The following is a 14530-nucleotide window of genomic DNA, read 5'->3' as shown; positions in this document are numbered from 1 at the left end:
TTGAATAAGAATTTGTCGGAATAAAATCATCTCGATTTTATTCCCGTCAAAAATATTCAAATAATTTTGGTCGGGAATAATTCGTATGAGAAAAAATTGAATGAGAATAACATATTCTTAATCAAATAAATATAATCATGATTTTTATTCGAAATAATATTCCACGAATAAAAATGTGGTCTGGGTACCGTATAGGTACTAATTACGTATAGTTAGGTAGATGTAATAGTAGTTAGTTTCTTGTCTAATTCATACCCATTTTATGGAATAAAATCTTACAAATTGACTGTCGCATAGTTTCAGTAACCGTATTATTTTTAATTTACTAACCAAATCATTATGTTAAATTTAGCTGGTCTAGGGGCCTAGCCAAGATGCCAATCGCTTGCGCTCCGACAACGAAGCGCTTTCTGTCTCTATCACTCTTACATATTAGTGCGATAGAGAGCCAGAGATAGCGTTTTGTTGTTGTAGCGCAAACCATTGGCATGTTGGCTACGCACTCAAGGTGCCTAGCCAAGATGCAAATTTTTGTTTTTAATTTAATAACCAAATCATTAGGTAAATTGAGCTGTTCTGGGGGCCTAGCCAACATGCCAATCGCTTGCGCTCCGACAACGAAGCGCTTTCTGTCTCTATCACTCTTACATATTAGTGCGAGAGAGACAGAGATAGCGTTTTGTTGTCGTAGCGCAAACCATTGGCATGTTGGCTACGAACCCAAGGTGCCTAGCCAAGATGACAATTATTGTTTTTGATTTAATAACCAAATCATTAGGTAAATTTAGCAGTTCTGGGGGTCTAGCCAACATGCCAATCGCTTGTGCTCCAACAACGAAGCGCTTTGTCTCTATCACTCTTACATATTAGTGGGATAGAGAGACAGAGATAGCGTTTCGTTGTCGTAGTGCAAACGTTTGGCTTGTTGGCTACGCACCCAAGGTGCCTAGCTAAGATGCCAATTCTTGTTTTTAATTTAATAACCAAATCATTAGGTAAATTTAGCTGTTCTGGGGGCCTAGCCAACATGCCAATCGCGTGCGCTCCGACAACGAAGCGCTTTCCGTCTCTATCACTCTTACATATTAGTGCGATAGAGAGACAGAGATAGCGTTTCATCGTCGTACCGCAAACGATTGGCATGTTGGCTACGCACCCAAGGTGCCTAGCCAAGATGTCAACTTTTCTTTTTAATTTAATAACCAAATCTTTGGGTACAATTTAGCTGTTCTGGGGGCCTAGCCAATATGCCAATCGTTTGCGCTCCGACAACGAAGCGCTTTCTGCCGCTATTACTCTTACATATTAGTGCGATAGAGAGAGAGATACCGTTTCGTTGTAGTAGCGCAAACGATTGGCATGTTGGCTAGGCCCCCAGAACAGCTACATTGTGCCTAATGATTTGGTTATTAAATTAAAAACAAAAAATGTCATCTTGGCTAGGCACCTTGGGTGCGTAGCCAACATGCCAATCGTTTGCGCTACGAGAACGAAACGCTATCTCTGTCTTTCTATCGCACTAATATGTAAGAGTGATAGAGACAGGAAGTGCTTCGTTGTCGGAGCACAAGCGATTGGCATCTTGGCTAGGCCCCCAGAACAGCTAAATTTTACCTAATGATTTGGTTATTAAATTAAAAAGAAAAATTGACATCTTGGCTAGGCACCTTGAGTGCGTAGCCAACATGCCAATCGTTTGCGCTGCGATAACGAAACGCTATCTGTCTCTCTATCGCACTGATATGTAAGAGTGATAGAGAGAGACTATACCTACGCAACTCCACGGAGTGTTAACGTTTGGCATATTGGCTAAGCATCCTGATCGGAGGATAGAACTAGATAGTGTATAGCGGCACTCTTCAATGTGTACTGTACCTAAACTAAAGTAACAAATATCAATTCAATCCGACTTTTAAATAGAAGGGTGAAAATCAACTTACAAAAATAAATATAACCGATTGTACTACAAAAATTAACTTAATTCTAAATAACATTTTAATTGAATAAAACCTTATTTAGAATAGTCCTACTTCTAGAATAATTATTCTGTTTTTTATTCCGCATTTAAAATAAAAGTCACTGATTTATTCACCTTAATTTTATTCTAAAATAACTAGTGCAAGAATTATTCTAATTCAACTCGATTTGAATAAGAATAAAATTTCTGTTTTTATTCTTATTCAAGTTAATTTTTGCCCAACTCTGATTGTGAGTATCTCAAATATTGTTTTAAATAAATATAAAGTTATTTAAGAAAATATGCAAAACATGGTCATTCCGTAATGTCCGAAACCCTTGGAACGCGAGTCCGACTCGCACTTGCACGGTATATCAAATGAAAGAGCTCATTGTGAGAATCTCAAATATTTTTTTAAGTAATTCAAAGTTATTTAAGAAAATATGATAAAAATGGTCATTCCGTAATGTCCGAAACCCTTGGAACGCGAGTCCGACTCGCACTTGCACGGTTTTTTTCTCTTTTAATGGTTGATTTATCACTTCTTACACAGGTTAAAGATGGCGGATAAGAAAAGGAAAGAGAAAGAAAGAAGAAAAAAAAAGTTACCCATCTAGACGTAGCCCTTCTGTGCAATCAAGAGATAGAGATAGCATACAAAAACTGAATAATAGTCCTACTTTTAGGCGACTGGCGTCGAAATAGAACACGCGAACACTTGGTCGACGTAGAATTCATAAGTAATCTTGTCAATTCTGTACGACATCTTTCGTTCTTCAACGGATTCAGTGTTGACGGTTTCCCGGCTCACTAATACAATCCCGCCTTATCCCAAATACGATGCGATGGGCTCCCGACTAGGGTTGCCAACCGTCCCGCCTCACGCGGGACGTCCCGTTTCTAGGGCCCTTAAGTATGCGTCCCGCAAGAAGTCCAGACGGGACGCCGATTGTCCCGTTTCTGACTAGACTAGTTGTAAGCACTAAAATTCAAAAATACAAACAATTCATTCCGAAAGTAGGCTTTAAAACGAACTTACTTACATAAAACAACGTTAAGTTATATACTACATTAACTTAGGTAAGTAAGTATAATTTGAATTTTTAAATTGAATATACCGCGAGTAGCGCGCTAACACCGCGCGCTCACTTGCTCACTCGGCACTTCCCTTCCCCGCTCTTTCACTGCCTCGATCGCCCGCACTCAAGGTCGCTTCACGCTGCTTCGAGTGACCGCGCTGCGTAAGTGAATTGCGCAGTGCTCAGTGAGACATTGTGCTTAATGCGTGCTTGTTGCTGTTGCTAAACGCTAACGCTATAACGCTTTATAAAGTTATCGTTGACATTTATTTTTATTTACGATTGTGGGTGAATTGTATTGTGTGTGTCGCTTTATTTTCTTGTTGCGTTTGTGTACTTTAATCATCTTCTAATCATGTCCGATTCTGACTCAGATAGTGATAATAAAAATAAAATAAAACCAAAGAAACGTAAACGGATGTGTACTTATCGGTGCGAATGGGAGACTACGTATCATTTTGTAAAAAAGGTCGATGGAAATATGCACAAAGCGTTTTGTGAGATATGCAAGAAGCCTTTTCTGATCATGTACGGTGGTTTAAATGATATCAAACGACACGTCGAAAGTCCAGACCACATTCGAAGCGTAAGATCTCAACAGAGCACTCAAACCTTGCACAATTTTATTAAACGTGATATATTGACCACAGAACAGGAGCAGATTATTGCTGCTGAAATAACAAAAGCTTACCACGGAGTGCAACATAGCATTTCATATGTAACTACGGATTGTGATGCTAAGCTATGCGCAAAGATTTTTCACGATTCAAAAATTGCTGCAAAAATTACGCTGGGTCGAACTAAGGCATCGTCTATAGTATATAATGTTCTGGCACCAGCGTCGGTAGAAGACATAAAAGAAAAATTACAAACCGATGTGTTTTATAGTATTTCTACTGATGCTTCAAATCATGGTAATACAAAAATTTACCCGATACTGGTCAGATTTTACTCGCCTGATGATGGCATACGCACTGGCCTGGTTGATTTCTACGAAGACCCGAACGAGAAAGCAGTTGACATATATAATAATATTAAAGATCGGCTGCGAAGCGTCGATCTAGAATTAAAAAACGTATCTGCGTATTCTGCAGATAATGCAAATGTTAATTTTGGAATAAACCATTCCGTGTACAGATTGCTTTTGAACGACAACGAGCACATTCTGCCTTCCGGGTGTCCAGCACATTTGCTGCATAATACTGTTAAGCACGCCATGGAACAGTGTAGTTTTGATGCTGAGAATTTGGTTTTAAAAATTTACGGCCACCTATCCTATCACGCCCAAAGAGTCCAAAAATTAAAAGAAACTTTTGCCGAGGCAGAATTGGATTACCAAAATATAGTGAGACATGTAAAGACCCGATGGCTTTCATTACATCCCGCCATTGAAAAAATTTTACATGGACTTCCAGCTTTGAAGCAATATTTTTTGGGACTCGAAAATAAATGTCCAGTTGCAATAAAATACTATTTTGATGATGACCAGATAAAGAAAACAGAATGTTATCTTGGTTTTTTTGATAATATATTAAAAGTTTTCAAAAACACTATCATGTTACTGGAAAAGAATAGTGTTTTATCATGCGAAATATACAATATTGTCTACGAATTGAAGCAAAAAATCCAGCAAAGGGTCAACGATCAGTTCTTTGGGTTCATTTGTACAAACTCCATGTCCAGTTTTACAGAAAATGAAAAGGAGTCGACCAAAAGTGTTTTAACTAAATGGTACAACGACGCTCTGACATATTTAGAAGACCGTTTTGATTTCTCCGCAAGCAATCATTTGACGTTCTCGCAGATTTTTTCCTTGAAAGAAACAATAACATTCAATGAATTGTCAACATGTTGCGAGAAGTTGGCATTAACATCCGCCGTAGACATGGACGAACTTTACAATGAATATTGCGTTGTCCGAGATACGTTAAATGCAATGGTAGAAGACACAAAAAAACCTAACTCTACTGATAAGGCGTCTGCTTATGATTTATGGCATAAATTATTCTCCACAAATCGAGACGTTCCAAACCTATTGAAAATGTTTCAATTCATAGCATCAATTCCGGGTTCAAATGCAGCTGCAGAGAGGGTATTTTCTCTTTGTGGCAATGCGTGGACCGATGCAAGAAATAAGTTAACAGTCGACCACGTGAAAGCAGAATTACAGGTTAAAGTAAACTTTGAATATGGATGCCTAGAATTTCACGATTACGTGCTGAAAAACAAAAAACTTCTTAAATGTGCAAAGTCCCAGGAGAAATATTCTTTTAAAAAAAAGAAAAATGTGTAATGATATGATCTCAAGCTCAAGCAATTCAAATGTGATTAATTAAGGGAATGTGATTAAAATAGAAAAAAAATTAATAATAAGGATTATGTTTAATTTAAGATGTGATTTAGATGTGATTTATTGACAAAACGATATTTTTAAGTTGTTTAACTGCGTAATGTTATTGTATGCCTAAAAGGATTAGTACAGTATGTTAAAATTTAAAATTAATTTGCTAATGTGCAATAAATGTTCACAAAAGTTAACATTTTTTAATTTTCCATGTCTTATTTAATACACGGACGGCAAATAGGCCTTTCTTAGTAAGGCGGTGTCAGAGTCCCGCTTTTTATAGCAAAGTCCCGCATGTCAATCACGTATGTCCCGCAAATCTGTGAACGACAGTTGGCAACCCTACTCCCGACCCATCTTTTTGGTGATTGGCGCTAAAATTACGTAGCTTCATCCTGTACTGTAATCGAATTATAAAAGTAAAAGTTATTCTGCCGTGTCAATCGCAAACCACTCCAACCTGGTTACAATTATAAATTAAACTATCTGTCTCTGTAAACTCATATTATGTAGGTTACTCCGTAAACGTGATTTTATTTCTAATAAAGTACCACCGTGTGGCGCCTTTATCAATGCGCATCGCAATGTTGTAACTTGAAGAAGGATGTTGAATAAAACTAAAGTTATAGAGTTCTCATAGTTTAATTGATTAGAGCCTGGCCTCAATAAATTTTCGATTTGAGCTATAATGAGACGACCAATCCTGTCGGTCTGTACGGGCGTGTATCGGGCGATTTGCCAATAGGTAACGAAGTCGCCGCCATAATAAGTCACCGTAATGAACGTTTCTATCCAAATCTTATAGCAATTTGGGCAATTGGCGCACGCACGGCTCATCAAGTCGATATTTTAAAAGTAGATTATTATAAGACTTTCCAATATCCGCTATTATACCCTTACGGTAAACTGGGGTGGAAAATTGGAAAGATGGATAAATTAAATACAGAGAAATTATCGCAATGCGAGTACGTCCGTTGTCTGGTGCTTTCAGAACCGCGTTTTTCATAACTATCACGACTCTCTGAAGAATGGATAGTTGACATGTTTTGTGGAATTTCAGAAGAATTTCATGGCCTACAAACTTCGCGAAATCTAAACGCTGGGGCATTGAGAGTCGCCCAGGAGGTATTGTACCGGGTCGTGTTTATTTGCGAGCAGGGCAAATTTACAGGCGGTGAGAGGTACATGAAGAAACAATATTTAGACACGATTGCATTATTAAACAAATATGGCTCGGCATCGTTCTTTCTTACGATGACATGCAATCCCAAATGGCCGGAAATACAACAATCCACACCTCCAGGCCAAAACCCCTTACCGACCGTATGCGCACGAATTAAAAAAAAAAAAAAAAACTTGTCGCTCTCATGAAAGACCTCAAGTCTGGCAAGTGGTTTGGTAAAATGGTTTACATTTTGCACGTAATCGAATTCCGAAAAAGAAGTCTTCCCCATACATGCTCTCGATATTGACACTTTTATTCGAGCCGACATACCCAGTCCCGCGGAGGCTGGGGGCAAACTCCGCGAGGCCGTTCTAAAACACATGATACACGGCCCATGCGGAGAAAATCATCGTACCGATCTGCAATGCTGGGACAGTGAATCCAAGAAATGCACACGATAGTTTCCTAAAAAAGAAACTCCAGTCACGTACTGCGACGACAAAGGATTCACTCAATTTCGCCGCGATAGTAAAAACGAAGCTACTATTAAATTTCGCAACAGAGACGTCGTAATAAATGTTCTATGGGTACGATTCCGCCTTGCTCCTCAAATACGATTGTCACGTCAATTTGGAAGCGTGCTCGCCCCGCGCTATGATAAAGTATCTATATAAATATATGACAAAGGGCCTGGACGCTACTCGCGTTGCGTTGATTCCCGAGGAGATTAGAAATAATGAAATTGAAATTTACGTTTCCAAAAGGTATCGGCTCGTGCGATGCGGCGTGGAGTGTTGGCCACTCTCCCACAGTAAAGCAACTCGCTATTCATCTTCCAAATCAACAGGCCGTCTATTTTAAGGCTGGAAATAGTGCTCGACCGCCGGTCAGCGCTGACCGTCGGCTGGTGTAGCTATATCTATGCAACTATATATGAAACGCGCACACAGCTACGCTGACGGTACGCGCGTATCACGCCTCTCTGAAGAATGGATAGTTGACATGTTTTGTGGAATTTCAGAAGAAAGATTGAGATATTTTCATGACCTACAAACTTCGCAAAATCTAAACGCTGGGGCATTGAGAGTCGCCCAGCTTGACGAAGTGGTAAAGTCATTAAATTACGAAACAATATATGGCGAGGGCGATATTGTACCGGGTCATGTTTGAGGTACATGAAGAAACAATATTTAGACGCGATTGCATTATTAAACAAATATGGCTCGGCATCGTTCTTTCTTACGATGACATGCAATCCCAAATGGCCGGAAATACAACAATCCACACCTCCAGGCCAAAACCCTTTACCGACCCTATGCGCACGAGTTAAAAAAAAACTTGTCGCTCTCATGAAAGACCTCAAGTCTGGCAAGTGGTTTGGTAAAATGGTTTACATTTTGCACGTAATCGAATTCCAAAAAAGGAGTCTTCCCCATGCATGCTGTCGATATTGACACTTTTATTCGAACCGACATACCCAGTCCCGCGGAGACGTCGTAGTAAATGTTCTATGGGTCGTCCCCTACAATTCCGCCTTGCTCCTCAAATACGATTGTCACATCAATTTGGAAGCGTGCTCGGCCCGCGCTATGATAAAGTATCTATATAAATATATGACAAAGGGCCTGGACGCTACCCGCGTTGCGTTGATTTCTGAGGAGATTAGAAATAATGAAATTGAAATTTACGTTTCCAAAAGGTTTCCACAAGCTCGTGCGATGTGGCGTGGAGAGTGGCCACTCTCCCACAGTAAAGCAACTCGCTATTCATCTTCCAAATCAACAGGTCGTCTATTTTAAGGCTAGAAACAGTGCTCGATCGACGGTCAGCGCTGACCATCGGTTGGCGTAGCTATATCTATGCAAGTATATATGAAACGCGCACACAGCTACGCTGACGGTATACGCGTGTGATTTGGTACGTGCGTACGGTCGGCCGAGCCGTCGGGGAAATGAAGGAGCTATCGTATCTCAACCTACCGGAAATGAGGGAGCTGTCGTATCTCAACCTACCGGAAATGAAGGAGCTATCGTATCTCAACCTACCGGAAAGCAAGGCTGCCAGATTACTGCTTCTGCAAGAGGCCTTGGCGGAATAGAAGCGTCGAGAAGCTGCTCGAAGGCGGCTAATGCGAGAGAGGTTTCGACAGATGAACGTTCCCGACGCAGAGTTCGTCAACACCTTCCGGATAACCCAGGAGGTGTTCAAAACTCTGTTTCCGGAGGTCGGACCTCTCTTACCACCCTATCGTAATAGCCGAGGAATACACCCTGTCGATAAGGTATGCATTTTAGATTATTTTGTACGTACATTACCAAAGTTATAGACACACAATGCCTTCGGAATCTCAGCCAAGTACTTGATTGTAAATGTGTAATGTGTAATGTTCGTTACACGTTAAAATCATATTTGTTCTAAACGAACAGTATCCTGCGGAGTCTAATAACGAGTGGCAATTTATACAAACTGCACTTTACCAAATAAAAACAAAGTATGACAAAATTTACACAACTATGACAGATTTAAATATTCAATAAAGAGAGTGAGTTTAACTAATTGATTTGTATCTACGTGGGGTGCGACTAGACAGCCTCCGCAGCTGAGAAGCGGAAGAGGCCACTCCCCCCCCCCTTTAAGGGGGTGTCGAACGACTTACATACCAGCGTCGTTGTGGCTTGTGGCGCAAGCGCATATAACTATATTAGTGATTATAGTCAAAACATCTCAAGGTGCAAACATCAAAATATTATCGAATTTGTACCGACTGGTTTGGCCAGACCGCTATTATGGACACACATAATAGCGGTCTAACACTACGTTCATTGGGATTAGAAGATAACAGAAATTTTTAATGATCCATCAAGACGAACATGAGGCGTCAGGCGCTACGGAGCATCGTCGCAGCAGCGCGGTACCTCAGCAACGCAGCCATCGCCGAGCACCTGAACCTGGCCCCGCTCAAACGGTATCACCAGGCTAAGGGTAGCATGGTTGGATAACGGCCGGTAGTGACAACGCTGGCCCACACCTGCCGTCCACTAAATGACGCGCGAATGACCGCACCACAAGGTGCGGCGCGACTAGACACAGCCTCCGCAGACGGAAGGCGAAAGAAGCCGCTCACCCCCCCCCCCCCATAAGGGGGTGTCGAAATCCTCATGTGGCGCGCGCATGACAACCAATCCGTCCCTCATTTGAAGTCACGGTTTCTCTCGGGTGAGGAGCGCAGAGCTGTTACATCAAAATTGCGAGGACAGTGCGCTCCTGTGTTCCGAAAAGAAATGGCTCTGGATATAATGGACCAGGGTGACGTCAAACCTCCACACCTACGCAACTCAAGGCAAAACAGGAGGGTAGGACTGAGGAACTAGGAATTAAAGACCCAACGAACCCAGTGCTTAACTTGAGCATGATGAAGCACAGTAAATATGCTGGGTCTATTCACGACATAAGCCTCGACATATTTGATGTACACTATTTCACTGTGGCACAAATATTTGTCTTTAAAAAGTACTCCACCTCCGCGTACACAAAGTTAAGTGTGGACGCTACCGGAGGCGTAGTAAAAAAAATTGATGGTCCAGGTAACCATAGATTAGGTTACATATGCTTCTACGAGGTGTTCACAACAGATTAAAAAAGTGAACTAACCCGTGTGCCAAATGCTGTCAGAGAAACACGATACGAACACTATAGTGTATTGGAATGAGTGGAGAAGGGCCGCGGGCGCCCGTGCCTAATGAAGTAGTCATAGACAATTCGGCGGCACTAAAGAGTGCTGTTACAAAAGTATTTGCGGGTACTGACATCAGTAAGTACATATAAGGACCAGTGTTTTAACTATTTAAAAAGCCTGGAGGGCCTTTACCGAAATGTTATATCCGCCTGGATGTCGCGCATTTCATAATCGCGGCATGCAGGTGCAGGTCTGGGTCCGGGAATTGAAGCTCATAGAAATTGAAGGAGGAAAGCACTTGAATGAGACTAGGAAAGAATTTAAAATAACTATCTGGAAGTTGATATTTCTTGCCATGATTTGCAGAACCCCAGTAGCTACAGCCTATGAGCTGATGGGGGTCAACAACATGGAGAATTTCAAGTATCAACACAGAATTAACATGGAATTAAACGAGCAGATCAATTTGGGATCAACATCAATTACGAGAGAAGATATTGTCCATAGCTCACAACTTAGCTACTTGTTTGACACTTATGAATGGGTTTTAAATCACAAGCAAAAGAAATACTGTCAATGGTATACTTGTGATAAAATGGCTAAATGCACTGCATCCCCTTTACCTTTTGTTCCCATTACTGATATGACCAGAGAAGCATTAATTATAGATGATGGAGAAAAGGGTTATCACTCTTGTGTTAGAGGGGTCAATCAATGTGCATTTGGAAGTGGATGCTTCATATTCGGGTTCACAATTAAACACGATGATGATCACACACAACGAAGAAACGTTAAAAATATTTATACGTAAAGTACTGGAGGTGACCTCTATCTCCATATTCGTCCTCCCGGTAGAAGTAATGGTCTCCCCGCGCATTTGCAGAGGAAGTCCATGATTTAGGCGAAGCACAAATAGGGAACCACACAGCTAAAATGTCAATTAGTTAGGCAACTAACAAACTTTATCCAAATTTGCCAAGCGAAGGCCCCCAGGTTATTATTGAACATGAAATTACTAAAATATTCGACAATGCTGATCATTCCGACGCGATCGAGTTATATTTATTTACGGGGCTCGGATACACGACATCGTTTTGGCGCGCCGATAACAAATATTTTTATTTTAACAGCCACCGGGTTGATCAGCTAAACGTGTCCAACTATGCTCCCGGATTCGCGCGTTTGTTTCAATGTTCGAGCATCAAAGCTCTCGCCAAGCTTTTATTTACGATCATGCCAGTACCTTCAACTAGGTACGAAGATGAACATACCCTTATCCAAAAGGTATTGTTTAAAATCAGTAAGATCCGATTGGAGTCATCGACAGTAAATTTACCGCGCCGCGAATCGATTGTACTGATCGAAAGACTTTGGGCTTCAAAATTGATCGTGGTCATTAACAAAGACCACACTTTGGACCCAAAATTAACCACGTCGGAACCGGTTGCCGTTTTAGATCGTTACCTATATCGGAATGGTCAGCAAATGATATCGCGCAATTTTCTTCCGATCTAAAACTGTCGTATCTAAAACCAACGCTTGTTTTGGCATCTTTACATGACATCCCAACTATGGACAACGAAATTCAGACCAAAAACCCGCGCGGAAGACCCAAAAAAACGGGAAGGGAACCAAGCGCTAAAAAATCGGCAAAAAAATACGCAAACCTATATCGGAATGGTCAGCAAATGATATCGCGGTCGCACAATTTTCTTCCGATCTAAAACTGTCGTATCTAAAACCAACGGTTGTTTTGGCACCTTTACATGACATCCCATCTATGGACTTTGAAATTCGGACCAAAAACCCGCGCGGACGCCCAAAAAACGGGGAGAGAACCGCGCACTAAAAAAATCCGCAAAAAAATACGCGAAAAACAATCCGCAAAAGGAAGCCGTGAAAAGGCATTACCAGCAAAACCGTGTAGATAGGGATCGCCAAATCGCCACAGTAAACTCACAAGCAAACCCTGAAATATACTCAGACCCGCTGTAAACCGTTACTCGCAACAAAATCCCGAAGTTCCCCGGGCCGCGGTATGACGCTACGAAGAAAATAGTCGAAACGTCCCTCATAACTTACGCGGAGCCGGGAAGCTCATCGGTCAATTAAGTGATGACGAATTAAAAACTATAATCCCCCATTCTTTGATGAAGCAATCTTTGTTCGCTTCTGACATTTATACATGTCCCCATTGTAACGCGCCTCTCTTTGAAGAAGATAAAGGCGTTAATCCTGAAGAAATAAAATGGAGCTGTGGCGGTGATAGAAAATACAAAAAATCACAATTCCACCCGCTCACTGAAGATTTATATAAACACCCAGACTTTATTAAAAACGCGCGCGCTTTTAATCATTTGTTTGCCTACAGCGCGCTGGGAACCACACATGGTTTCCAAAACCCAGATACGGGTATCGCTTTTGTCAAAGTTCAAGGCCGTATTTACCATAGAATTTTATTGGAGTATAAATTAAAAGGTAAACTATCTGTCTCTGTAAACTTATATTATGTAGGTTACTCCGTAAACGTTATTTTAGTTCTAATAAAGTACCGCCGTGTGGCTCCTCTATCAATGCACAATGCATCGCAATGTTGTAACTTGAAGATGGAAGTTCAATAAAACTCAAGTTATAGAACTCTCATAGTTTAATTGATTAGAGCCTGGCCTCAATAAATTTTTGATTTGAGCTATAATGAGATGACCAATCCTATCGGTCTGTACATTGAAGACCCAGCGAGCGTGAAAGAACCGCCATTGGACGAGGTCTCAATACAGTTATTGTTAGATGCATCTCTCACTTTCTGCACCAATCGAATCCATATATCGAATGTTTCAAAAGGTTAAGTCTTGAAACAACCGAACAAGCCTATTTAGTGTTCGACACTACCGCGTCGCGCCCACGAGACGGTAACATTTTGGGCGATTTGCCAATAGCTAACGAAGTCGCCACCATAATAAGTCACAGCAATGAACGTTTCTATCCAAAACGTATAGCAATTTGGGCAATTGGCGCACGCACGGCTCATCAAGTCGATATTTTAAAAGTAGATTATTATGAGACTTTCCAATATCCGCTATTATACCCCTACGGTGAACTGGGGTGGAAAATTGGAAAGATGGATAAATTTAATACAGAGAAATTATCGCAATGCGAGTACGACCGTTGTCTTGTGCTTTCAGAACAGCGTTTTTCACAACTATCAAGACTCTCTGAAGAATGGATAGTTGACATGTTTTGTAGAATTTAAGAAGAAAGATTGAGATATTTTCATGACCTACAAACTTTGCGAAATCTAAACGCTGGGGCATTGAGAGTCGCCCAGCTTGACGAAGTGGTAGAGTCATTAAATGACGAAGTGGTAGAGTCATTAAATGACGAAGCAATATACGGCGAGGGCGCACCGATCTGCAATGCTGGAACAGTGAATGCAAGAAATGCACACGATAGTTTCCTAAAAAGAAACTCCAGTCACGTACTGCGACGACAAAGGATTCACTCAATTTCGCCGCGATAGTAAAAACGAAGCTACAATTAAATTCCGCAACAGAGACGTCGTAGTAAACGATCTATGGGTCGTCCCCTACAATTCCGCCTTGCTCCTCAAATACGATTGTCACATCAATTTGGAAGCGTGCTCGGCCCGCGCTATGATAAAGTATCTATATAAATATATGACAGAGGGCATGGACGCTACTCGCGTTGCGTTGATTCCTGAGGAGATTAGAAATAATTAAATTGAAATTTACGTTTCCAAAAGGTACATCGGCTCGTGCGACGCGGCGTGGAGTGTTTGCTTTTCATATAGTTGGCCACTCACCCACAGTAAAGCAACTCGCTATTCATCTTCCAAATCAACAGGCCGTCTATTTTAATCTGAAACGTAAAAATGTAGCAGATGCTGCTCAAATGGCGGGCTCGGATCTGCTTACATATTTTGCGAGACCTAGACAGACAGACAGACGATGACGAACCCAACAACGGCAAGTTTGACCAACTGACGTATATGGACTTTTATGAAAAATATATCGTGCACGCGTCGAGGCCGAAGACAACAACCACAAAAATCATGGAAATGACAAATGGTAAATTCATAACGCGTAGACAAAGGGGAGAGTGTGCAGCTCGAATGTTTTAGGTCGCTCGAATACGATCGAGCCGAATTGGTTGGATTCGTAGAGGTATGGCTGCCGAAACTATCAGTTGGTCAGCGAGCCGTGTACGATTACGTACAGGAACTCGTCACAAATACTGAACACCGCGAAAATAGTGACAACACGATCTTTGTTGATGGTCCGTCGGGTATTTA

Source organism: Cydia splendana, chromosome 11 (assembly GCF_910591565.1).
Source record: "Cydia splendana chromosome 11, ilCydSple1.2, whole genome shotgun sequence".
Taxonomy (NCBI): domain Eukaryota; kingdom Metazoa; phylum Arthropoda; class Insecta; order Lepidoptera; family Tortricidae; genus Cydia; species Cydia splendana.
This window is presented reverse-complemented; position numbering follows the sequence as displayed.